Genomic DNA, 12,041 nt, shown 5'->3' with positions numbered 1-12,041 from the left:
GTTTGGCTTAATTGCTCGGTGCTGAGAGGAGGCTGGGGAGGCGGGGGGTCAGGTGAGCCCGGCGGGAGGGGCAGGGAGGGGACGGGGGCCGCGGGGCTCGGGATCAAACATCGTCCATCTGCATGCGATGCTCGTCTTCCGCTCAGGCCCGGACCTTCTGTGCAGCCCCGGGTGCACCTGCAAACCAGGGGGGACGGGGGAAGGCGAGCCCGGCCCGGCCCCTGAGCTGCAGCCTGGCGGGGACGGCACCCTGGGGACCGGTAATCTCACGTGACGAGGATCATGGGTCCCACGCTGCGTCCAGGCACTGCCACAGGGCCCCCCGTAGCCTCCCGACACCTCCGCAGGTGCCACCATCCGTATCCTCACATTATAGACGAGGCTGCGAGAGGTCAGGGACTCAGTCAAGGTCACACTGCTCTTCAGGGAGAGAGCCAGGATTGCGCCGGGGTCTGTGCTCTCACCACTGTGCTGCCTGCCTCTCCCTCCAGATGTGACGAGTGTCAGGACCGGTTCCAGGAGGCAGGGGGGAGCAGAGCTGGGGGCTCGACTTCACTAGGGCAGAGATGAGACCCTCTGGGGCCCTGATGCTGAGCAGGAGTGAGGTGAAGTGATGCGGGTGGAGGGAGCAAGGGCAGCAGGTGTAAAGGCCCTGAGGCAGGTGCTCATTTGTGTGTCTGGGCAACAGAGAGAAGGCCAGTGCGGCTGGAGCCAGACCAGGACCAGGGGCGGGAGGAACCGGGGCACCCTGAGGACTTCTTCGGGGACCTTTTGCCAAGGGCCCCAGACTGTTGCTGCCCCGAGTGCCACAACCGGACCCCATCCCTGGGACGTGGTAGGAGGAGAGCAGGGAGATCCCAGACTCCCCATGGCTCTGTTTCCACAGAACAGGGCTCAAAACCGAATTCAGCTGACTTCTAGAAGCTTCTGGGTGTCCCGTTTCTCGCCATCTGAGCTGCGGAGGTAACAGAAGCAGTGGGATGGTCTGTCCATCTGAGAAATAGACAGACGGTCTGGGCAGCCAAGCCGGGAGGGGGAGGGGACCCCGCAAAGGCCGGGGACCCGGCTGCGTGGTGGCTCAGAGTCCCAGCGTCAGGCTGACCCGGCCGGGCCGAGGCAGGAGCTGGGGCCCCCAGGGCCGTGTGGACCCCTCAGTCTTGCACACCCCGTGTCTGCTCCATCGGTGGACCCTGTCAGCAGTACCTGAGAAACCGCTGACGCCAGGATCCCTTCTCCCTAAGCAGGCTCTGGCCAGCTCCCGCTCTCGCCCCTGCAGTCTGTTCTCCACGCAGTGAAGAGATGCGCTCTCCTGAATCCAAGGCAGGCACGTCACTCCTCTGCCCGCACGCCTGCAATGGCTCCCGCTGCCCCGGAGTAAAACTCAGCCTTATTGCAGCTACAGCGCCCTCCACATCTGCCCGGCATGCCCTCCATTGTTCTCCAAACTGAGCTCCTCCCACTCTCCCCTCTCTTCCTCTGTGGTCTCCCTAGTTGCCTGGCTGTGCCCCAAAGCACACGACTGCCCCAGGGCCTTTGGACAGGCTGCTCCTGTCTCCTGGAATACCCTTCCTCCAGATTCCTGCCTGGTCCACTTCTTTACCTGCTGTTTACTCTGAGGGCACCTTTCCTGGGAGGCCTGCTCTCCCTATCTAAAGTTACGCCCACCCCGCGCTCGCTCCCACCCTCCCTGCTCTGTTTTTCTTCCCAAGATTCATCCCTGACTGGTACAGCTTAGACTTTACGTATTTGTTTTGTTGACCATCTACCACGGAGAGTGGAAGCGCCATGATGCACGATGTTTTCTGTTTTACTCGCGGTTTATCTCCGGCCCCGCGGCGATGCGGAGGGGCTGTTTACGGCGGGAGGAGCAGGGGAGGCCAGGCAAGGAGGCCGCAGCCGGTGCCCAGGCCCCTCGCACCTCTGCCCCGTGCCCACCCCTCTGCCCACCTTCTGGTGCCAGGCCGCCTGGGCAGTGGGCGCCCATCTTCAGGCCGCCTGGTCTCCCACACCCACGGGCCTGGGGGCCTGCAGGGGCATCCTCGCCTCCTCATCCTGGCTTTCTCATCTCCTTGTTTCCTTGGGGGCCACCTGGCTCCCAATTTCAGCCCGGGGGAGGAGCAGGAGGGGTCCCACAGCGCGGGCTCCGGGGACGGCCCGCCAGCAGAGCGTCCCCTGAGCACAGTGACTGGCTCGGGCATGGCCCTTTGGCCTGATGTGGACGGAGGGGAGTCAGCTCTGCAACGTCCACTGAAACGGCTGGAGCAGAGACGCGTTCTCTGTGGAGCCTGCCGAGCTGGAGGGACATAAGCTGCGTCCCTGGGGCGCTTCCGTCACCCTGTGAACGCAAGCAGGACCGGGAGAGGAAGAGGGGGCCTCCTGGGGTCTTTGGGGCCCTGGATCCAGCCATTGCTGAAGTCACTCTCCCTTAAAACTTTCCAGTTACATGGCCCACTAAATCCTTCTGTCTACACTGGGGGTGAGGGGGTGAGCTTTTCATCCTTCGCCACCAGGGTCCTGGCTCCAGAGGTTTCCACCCACTGCTCAGTCTCATCGCCACACACGGAACACGGGCCTGCGTTTTGGAGGTTCCGCGGGACCTGCCGTGGGACCCAGGCTGCTTCTTCCGCCTGGAGACTCGCGGAGGAGTCAGGACGCCCCTTTACGTCTCCGTCCTCTTGCGGAGGAGCTGGTGGCCTCGGGACGGTCACTTGTGCTCTCAGAGGGGCCCGGGTGTCATCACCTGGAACACAGGATGCTAACACAGGCCCACGGTGTCACCCAGTGTGGCGAGTCTGGCGTCCAGTGATGTCAGCAAGGGGGCTTTAGAACCTCAGCTCTGACGCGAGACCCCCCACGGCCTCGGGTCCCGCCTCCCAAGACTCGCTCTCTGCTGCAGCCACCCTGGCTGCCCATGTGGCTTCTTGGACACAAGCTCAGCCCCCCTCAGGGCCTTTGCTGCTCAGTGGGTCTCCATGGCCCGACCGTGTGACCTCAGGCTGGTCGCCCTCTCAGAGGCACCTTCTTCTGCTCATCTTCACTCTGGCATCTTCATTCACGCCTGGCGGTCACTGGGCCAGTGACGTGAAGACAGCTCTGTGAGCCCGCAGATCACGCTGCAGTCACATGAAGACTGCTTATTAGGTTGTGTGTGTGGGGGGGGCGGGTCCCCCCCACAAACCCCCTCCTTCCCCTGTCCCTAAATCCCAGCCCAAAGGAAGAATTCTCCCTGCCACCCAGGCTTCAATCCAAGAGGGCTTCCGGTAGGAGAGGGCATTCTCCAGCCAGGTTTCTCAGCCGTCGGGCTCCTGGGGGGGCTCCCTCCTGTCAAAGCCCATCCCCCCCATCCCTCCCCCCCAACCCCATCCAGCTCCCAGCGCCCCGCCCCCGCCACAGGGAGGGGAAGGTGGGGATGGAGGAGGAGGAGGAGGAGGAGGAAGATGCTGACCACGGGATCCATCTGAAAACGATTAGCCGGAATCGCTGGACCCTGCGGCTCCGGGCACGGGGGACGGAGTGGTGGGGGCAGGAATCCAGAAGGTTCACACTGAGTCAGCCTTCCCGTCTGCGGGCCAAGGAGCCCCCGGAGCCGGCACTCACGGGGAGGACGAGAGCAAGGGGTGGCAGCCTGCTATGCGTCACGTGTCCCTCTCTGGAAACGCCCCGAGTCGCTGCAGGGCAGCTGGGCGCAGCCTCCAGGCCCGCGGTCCCTTCTCTTCCTGCTGCGGTGCCGGTGCCGGAGCTCACGAGGGTCACCTCCCTCCCCGCGAGGGGAGCCCGCAGCGCCGCCCCCACTGAGCCTCTCCGCGCGGCTGGCTCACCAGCTGTTTTCTAAGTTTGGTGTTTGAATCAGTTGCTCGCCTATAAAAACCAGGAGATTCTACGAGAAAATCTCGAGTTTCAGCTTCTTTAGAAAAACCAAAAGATCCGGCAAGCCTGCCCGCCAGCACGGCCACCATCAGTGGGGGGTTGGGTGGGGGGTGGGGGCTGCCCTGCGCCTGGCAGGACTTTCCTGTTCCAGCCGCCGCTCATTCATTCCCTCCTTCAGTAGCACTGGGACCTGTCGCTGCACCTGGGTCCCCAGGGGACAGAGCGAAGTCCTAACCCAGCGCATGCACAATGTGATGTCACGTGCTGCTACAGGGCACTAAGGAAATAAACAGCAGGGGGAGGGGTGGGAGGGCTGCTGGGTCAGCAGAGGCCGGGGAAGGCCGGAGGTGAGGCCTGAAAGAGATGAAGAGGCCCCAAGGGGGAGGAAAGGTGCTCCTGCTGGCAGGAACAGCAGGTGCAAAGGCCCTGGGGCTGGAAGCTGTTCAGTGTGTCCAAGGAGCAGCAAAAAGGCCAGCCTGGCTGGAAGGGAGTTAGTGACCGGTGGCCAGGCCTCCTTTGCAACAGGTGACCTGGACAGCTGGGGGTTTGGGCACCCCAGCTGCAGCCCCACTGCTGCTTTAGGCTCTGAGTAATCCGGCCAGTGAACCCTGGGGATTCCCGAGTGGGGCCGGACTTGGAAGCCTCCAGGTGGTTCGACCTGGTTCTGAGCCTCTTCTGCACCAGCTTCACGGCCCACTGGGGGCAGCGTCCCCTCGTGGTTATGGCGCCAGCTGCCTGGGCTCCAGTCCCGTCCCCCCATCCACCCCTCACCTGGGGCAGGGGCTCCCCATTAGAGGCCGCGTTCCCCCATCTGAGGACGGGGCGCCTGGAGCCCACTCCAGGGGTTCGAGCCCACTCCAGGGGTTCGTGCTGTGAATTAAATCCGTGTGAAAACATCTGTGCCAGCGTCTAGACGGAGGCCAGGCCTCCGAGAGCCGGCGAGCTGTCCGCTCCTTGATTCCGGGCACAGAGAGGCCTTTGTTCAAGGGAGCGCGTCTCAGCGTCTGGCCTCGGACCCAGCGACGCTTCAGAATTACCCCGACCCCAAAGAGCTGTTGACACTGCTGCTTCTGTTCCCTGTTTACCACGTGAGGGACTGAAACCGGGCAAATTTAAAAACATGCGTCTATTCATTCACTTAAAAGGAAAGATAATACACTTATTGCACGTTAATGTCAACGACACATTTTTATGAAAAATAATTATTTTCTCCAAGACAAAAACATCAGTGGGCGGAGTGGCGTCGCCCCCAGGCGTGTGGTCCCTTTAACGTCACCATCAGGAGGAGCGGGTCCGCGTCTGCTCCGCCCCAGCCCGCTGGGCTCGTGGCCTCAGTGGGAGGATGGAAGAGCCGACCTGTGGACCCTCCAGGGGGGCTCCAACCCCAGGGGTCCCCGGGCCACTCTGAGGCGCTGGCGGGGGGCCTGCGGGGTGGGGACAGCAGGCCCAGCCCCGTCTGACGTCACCGACCGCGGGCGGGACTGTGTGTGCGAGGGGAGATAGGACCGCAGGGGTGTCCCCAGGGTCACCGGGCAGTGCGCTGCTGTGATGACCACCTATGACCTCCGACTCCCACGACCTTTGCCTCCTTCGAGCCACCTGCTGGGAGGGTGGTACCCTGTCCCCATCCTGCCGGAGGGGACACTGAGGTGGGCTGTCACATCCTTGCACAGAGATGCACAGACACTGAGACACGGCGTCCCTGCTCCGCCGTCACAGAGACAGCGCGAGTGTCCAGGGACGAGGCGGGCAGACAGGCCAAGACCCCGCAGGAAGAGAGATGACGGGACCCCGCGTGGCCCGTGCTCGCTCAGGGCGGAGGGCTCCCGGTGCTGCGCCTGGGGCGTCTGGAGCACGTCAGTGCGGCCTCGTCGCTCCCCCTCGCGGCCCCTCATGCCCTCCCAGGTCGGGGGTAGTGGAGGGAAGGGGGTTTGAACACGGCCCGGAGTGCCCCGTCAGGGCCGGCGCTGTGGGCACGGGGAGGGCCAGGCGGCCGCGGGCGGGCAGGAGCAGGCACGGCTGGCTCCGGCTGCAGGATGAGCTCATCTGCTCCTCCCGGATTCTAACTCGATGATTCACCCGCAGATGGGGACACGGCCGGGCGGGAGGAAGGGGCCTGTGCGCCTTGTGGGGCCAGAGGCCAGAGGGGCTGGCAGGTTGACCCGGGGCCCCGCGGCCTCCTGCCGGAGCGCAATCCTCAGACCATCAGACCCGGTGGAGCCTTCCCTTGCTGCACCCAAGATCCTCTGGTGGCTGACAGCACAAAAATGGCCGTTGACAGCAACACGCCCCTGGAAGTCCCTGACATGCTGGCCTGATCCCCGGTCCTCGCTACACACCCTGCTGAGGAAACCGAGGCAGTTTATCTGGAGTTAGATCTGCTGCTTCCTGGCTGTGTGACCTTGGGCAAGTTGCCTAACCTCTCTGAACCTGTTTCCTCATCTGTGTGTGAAAGTGAGTTTAGCTGGAACTTGGCTCACGCTGTCTCTCCTTGACCTTCACAGCTGCTGTCTAAGGAAGGGTCAGAGAGGCGCAGCAACTTGTCCGGAGTCCCACAGCTCCAAGAGTGAGGCGGCGTTTGGACCTGACCTTGCCAGGCTGCAGTCCGTCTCGGCCCCCTGACCCCTGGCTGCCTGAGAGGTGAGGAAAACAAAGACGTGCCGCCAGGCTGCTGATGTGCAGAATCAGGCTCCACTGGAAACCAGCGCACCAGGGTCTCCCTTCTCACAAGCTCCCCAGGGGCCTGGTGTGCGCAGAAAAGTCTGAGAGACGCTGGGCCAGCTCGGGGTCTCCTGGAGGCGTCCAGGGGAAGGGGAGTAGGTGTTATCAGAAGACAAAATAATGGGGAGGGGGCGTTAGTGCCCAAATCACCCTGGGGGGTGCAGGGCTAAACAGAGAGAGTACAGGACTTATCAGGGCCTTTAATAATCAAATATACATTATGTGTCTGTAAGAAATGTATCCCAACTGTATCACAAGATCAATTTATTTTTTTGAGGAGGAGTGGCCCTGAGTTAACATCCATGCCCATCTTCCTCTACTTTATACATGGGACGCCTACCACAGCATGGCGTGCCAAGTGGTGCCATGTCTGCACCCGGGATCTGAACCTGCGAACCCTGGGCCGCCAAAGCGGAACGTGTGAACTTAACCGCTGCGCCACTAGGCCAGCCCCAAGATCAATTTTTTTGAGAAGCTTCTCATGTTCTGCAGAAAGTGTCGTTAGCGCTGTCAAGTGGATTCCAACTCCTAGCACCCCTGTGTGAGCAGAGTGGAACCCTGCCCAGTCCTTTTGCACCATCCCCTCCCCTTCCAGTCCTATATCAGACGATGCTCCACTGCCATTCACAGGGTTTTCATGGCCAGTTTCTTGAGAAGTCAGTGGCCAGGTCCTTCTTCCTAGTCTGTCTGAGTCTGGAAGCTCTGCTGAAACCTGTCCACTGTGGGTGACCTGCTAGTGTTTGACATACTCGTGGCATAGCTTTCAGCATCACAGCGACACACAGCTGCCACAGTATGACAACCCACAGATGGTGGTGTGGTTCCTTGACTGGGACATGGACCCAGGCTGTGGCGGCAAGAGCGCCCGATCTTAACCACTAGACCCTGAGGGCTGGCAATAGAATAACCTGGGGGAAACCTGGGGCCTGGAGACAGTAATGATAAATCACAGCCCCCGTTTATTCAGCACTTGTTACGCATCAGGCTCTGGGCTTCTCCCAGTCTTAGTGTGTGACTTTATCCTCAATGTTACCTCATAGTCCAAGATGGCTCCTGGAGCTCCAGCCATCACATCTGCATTCCAGACAGCAGGAAGGAAAGAAACCATCTTTTAACTGAATCTTCCTCATTTATGGGGCCTTCCTGGAAGTTCCACCACACAGTTTTGCCTTCATCTCACTGGCAAGATTTAGCCACACAGCCACAGCCAACTGTAGGGGAGGCTGGGGAATGTCACCCAGCTAAAAACTTTGATGCCGTGGCTAAAGAAGGAGGGGAGGGTGGACATTTAGAAGATAATTATCAGCCCCGGCCTGAAGCCTTCCTGGGGGGGGCCGGGGAGGGCTCATCCAAGGTCACACTCCTGGTCAGTAAGGGGACAGGGTTTGAACCCACCACAGCCAGGTGTCTCAGCTTTTGCTACGTTTGCTAATTGTCCTCCGAGAAAAATCAAAAGATTTTATTTAAAATGTTCTTTTTATGTTTTTCTGCTCAGATAAGCCTGGGGAACATTGGGGAAACAAAGGGACAGAGGTTTCCTTGCTCCGGGACTGTCCCAAGCGAATCAAGAGGCTACAGATAAGAGGCCCTAATCCAAAATGGCTTCTCTGGGGGTGGCCTGGTTAGTCGCAGCACAGGGAGACACAGATGGTGGCGTCAGGGCGGGCGGATCCAGCAGCCCACTGAGCTCTTTCCATTTCTGTGCTCCGCCATCTCTAGGCTCATCCCCTCATGGTGCAAAATGGCTGCTGTTGAGCCAGGCATCCTGTCACAATGCCCAATGGGAGCAGAGTGAATATCCTTTCCTCACGGCCGTGTGTAAAGACGAGGAAAGTTCCCCGAAGCTGCCAGCACACTCCCCTGCTCGCTAGCACTCTTCACTTGACCCCCCTGGGCCAGTTGTGAACGACGGGGGTCGGGAGTCCCAGGCTTGGCCTAACTAAGCCATGTCCACTCGGAGGTGGGGGTGGGACCAAGCCACCACCTTCACAGACCCAAGGCTGTCGCTAGGGGAGGGGGATCCCTAACCGGGCAAAACTGCAGGGCGGCCCTGGAGCCCTGGAAGCCGCAGCTGCAGCTGGCGTAGCCCCGTGGGGGCAGGAGGCCGAGAGCCGCTGGCATGGGGGGCGGACGACATGAGACTGATTTTGCTCTGAAGCTGCATGTTGAAAAATGGTGTTTGACGCTGTTTTACGTCCCTCCATTAAGGGTCTTTCTGATGACAAAAGACCCACTTGTTAGGGCGGGGGCACGGCTGTGTGTCCGACCCCCCGAGGAAGGGCCCAGCCTGGGGAGCTCCGTGCCGAGCGGCCCACTGTCAGCCCCTGCGGGCCGGCCACAGCCACAGAGCCACCCCCTCAGGGTCAGCACGGTCCTGTCCCCTCGTCGGGGACCCAGAGGTTGGCACCAGGGCGATTTTGACGCGAGGGGACACCCTGCGCTGGCTGGAGACACTTTCAGTCATCAAGATTGGGGGGCGCACGAGGCTGGCATCGCGTGGGTGGAGGCCAGGGACACGCTGGCATCCTACAGAGCACAGGACGGCCCCAACCAAGGACAGTCTGGCCCCAAATGTCCACACGTCCAGGTGGAGAAACCCGGGACACTGATGAGGGCGGGTGTGAGACCCCACACTCGGCCGGGACGCCCTGAGAGGCCGCTGCACCCCAGACCCTGGGGGGCCAGCAGGCTGCCCTCCCCCCGCCCCTCCTGATTCCCTCTCCTCCGTTCCAGGGCTTGGGCCCTCGGGGACACCCTCGCAGACCTGGGACAGGCCGTCCTCCCGCCCACCTCCCTCCGAGCCCGCACCCCGGAGTGCGAACAGAGACAGCCGTTCTCGAGAAGATTCCGGCAGCGCGAAAGCAGCTCTCCGCTCGGCCTCGAAGCTCTGCTCGTCCCTGACCCCTGCTCGTCACCAGTGCATGTCCCCCCGGTTGTTTCCAGGCCGCTGGCGGTACCCGTTGCTCGGCTGGCCAGCTCCCAGGCTCCCTGTTTCTGGTCACCACATCGGTTTCCCCCGGGGACCCCCCTCCCCCGTTACCCCCGGGCCCTGAGGTTTGCCAGGAGGCGCCTCCCCCCTTCCTTCCTCTGCACATGGGCAGGTGACCCGGCCTGCCTATCAGCACGGTCCCACCCCTGACTTCAGCGATTTGTCCAGAGGTGGGCACGTGACCCAAGCAAGGTCAGGGAGGGTCAGCCTGAGGAATTTGCTGGAAGTACTGAGAAAGAAGAATGCTTTCTGCTCTTATGGCTCAGCGGGTGGAACCGGAACCTGGAGCTGCCTGGGGCCTCACGCGGAGAGAGCCTGCTTAAGGATGAGGCGAACAGAGGCAAGCCGCGCGGAGAGACGGGGGCAGGGGGCCAGAGATGGCATCATGACAGTGCTGGGCCCTGGATCAAGCCTCACCTGAAGATACACTCCTGGTTTTTTCATTGTTAGCTAGACCAATAATTTCCATGTTTTTGCAATTGAGCCACTGTTGTGAGTTGAGTGGTGTCCCTTCTCCAAAAAAGATGGGAAGTCCTAACCCCCAGGGTCTCAGAAGGTGACCTTCTGTGGAAACAGGTCTTTACAGAGGTGACAGAGTTAAGATGAGGTTTCTAGGGTGGGTCCTAATCACAATGAGTGGAGTCTCTAGAAAAAAGGGAAATTCAGACACAGAGACACACGCAGAGGGAAGGTGATGGAAAGACACAGAGGGGACCACACTGTGTGACTGGAGTGATGTGTCTACAAGTCAGGGAGTGCCTGGCCGGCCGCAGGAAGGGCCGAGCCCTCAGGGAGCGCGGCCGCCACACCCGCATTTCAGGCCGCTGGCCTCCAGGACGCAGAGAGAATGAACCTCTGTTGCTGTAAGCTGCCCGGTTCTGGGTGCCGTGTTGGCAGCGGAGGAGACGCAGCCGCTGTGGTCGGGCTGTCAGCTTCAAGGAAGGATCCCGAACAGCAGGTGTCACAGCAGCGTCCAGGTAGTTTTTTACAAAAATGGTAGGTTTCGCATTTGAAATGACAGAATGTCACATTTTACGTGGTACCCACACTACTTATGCTGACTCCCCCCTCCCCCACGCTCTTCCCGCTCCACGTCCCTCGTACTGGGCGACCCTGGCAGGCTGCATCCCGCTCCGTGTCATCATCCAGGCCCCGTGGTTGGGCCAAACGTGCTCTGTGTCGTCCTGTAAAGGAGGGTTCCCATGGCGACGTCCCAGCGGGCCATGGGGACCACTGATGTATAGGAGATGATTTTAAGTAGAACACCAACTGTATATTTTGCTTTAATAATTAATATTTTATCTTAATGTGCATTCAGACATTGTAATCGGCTCTTCGAACCTGGGATTTACAAGTATCATCGTCAGGGGCTCTGTCTGAGGCCCCGCTCTCTGGTGGGATAACTGGGAGAGGTTCCTGAAGGGACAGTTTGTAAAGGGGGAGGCCGGGGGTAGGTAGTGACACCCAGAAGAAACGGGCAGCCCAGGGCTGGCCAGGCAGGCCGCTGTCACCACCCTCAGGCCCGAAGGGGTGGGGAGGGAGCGGCTACAGGAAGCTGGAGGAGCTGGAGCTGTGGGGGGAGCAGCAGACAGGAGGGAGCTCCGGCGGAAGAGCCAGCCCCTGTCCATCATGCGGAGGCGGGGACGGGGGTGGGGGAAACACCCCAGCCTCTCTCTCCTCCCGCCCTCCAGTCTCCAGTCGAGGCCTCCCATTGGCTGAACCCAGCAGGAAGCTGGAGTGCAAGGGAGTCTGGGTAATGTAGTCCACAGCGTCAGCCTCCTGGTACACAGAGCAGGGAGGGTCCGCAGGGGCCGTCGGAAGATAACCTAAGAGGAGGCTGTGGAACCGGAGGCGGAAAACTTAAGGAAACTGTTAAGTTTTAAGCGGGTCCTTTCCGGCACCCGTCAGACCGCCCATGACCAGGACCTGAAATCCTGACACTTGACTTCCTTTCGCCCACTGCCTGCTGCCCTCTGCTTCTATGCCCCCTTTGTGCGCAGATCTCGGCTTTGGTGTCACGTCGGTCGGTGTTGCACCAGCCTCTCGAACTGGGGGGCCTGGGGCCGGGGCAGTGCCTCCGGGAGGGGGGGGTGGAGTTGTGGCCGCGGGAAGGCTCAGTCCCCGCTAGCTCTCGGAGCCCCGGCTGCCCTCTCCCAGCCCCCGGGAGCCCCGAGCTCCGAGTCCCTGCTCCTGTGCTGAGCGCGGGGCCTCGGCCGGCGGCGGCTCTGCACGTGCCCGCCAGGCTGGAGAGGATGCAGCGAGCCCGCCTGCGTCGGCTCGGAGGGGCCACAGAAGACGCGGGAGGCAGGATCGTGGCCCCAGGAGATGTCCCCATGCTGATCCCCGGAGCCTGACGTGGCCACAGGCTCCTGAGACGGGGCGTCGTCCTGGGTGGCCGGGGCCGGGCCTACACGTGGCTGCAAGTGTCCTGGCGAGAGGGGGTGGAGAGAGCTGACTGTGGGAG

General features: G+C 61.4%; 1 long non-coding RNA gene across 1 annotated transcript; it reads left to right on the top strand.

Annotated features, from left to right (window-relative positions):
• Positions 1-5,944: 5,944 nt before the first annotated feature.
• On the top strand, positions 5,945-10,894 carry LOC139084770 (uncharacterized). The gene is made up of 3 exons (XR_011542476.1): positions 5,945-6,273; positions 6,372-6,507; positions 9,322-10,894. It is a non-coding gene; the product is annotated as an uncharacterized lncRNA (long non-coding RNA).
• The last annotated feature ends 1,147 nt before the right edge of the window (positions 10,895-12,041 follow it).

Source organism: Equus przewalskii, chromosome 7 (genome assembly GCF_037783145.1).
Source record: "Equus przewalskii isolate Varuska chromosome 7, EquPr2, whole genome shotgun sequence".
In the NCBI taxonomy this organism is placed as follows: domain Eukaryota; kingdom Metazoa; phylum Chordata; class Mammalia; order Perissodactyla; family Equidae; genus Equus; species Equus przewalskii.
The sequence above is the reverse complement of the archived record's forward strand: the minus strand, read 5'-3'. Positions and strand labels throughout refer to the sequence as shown.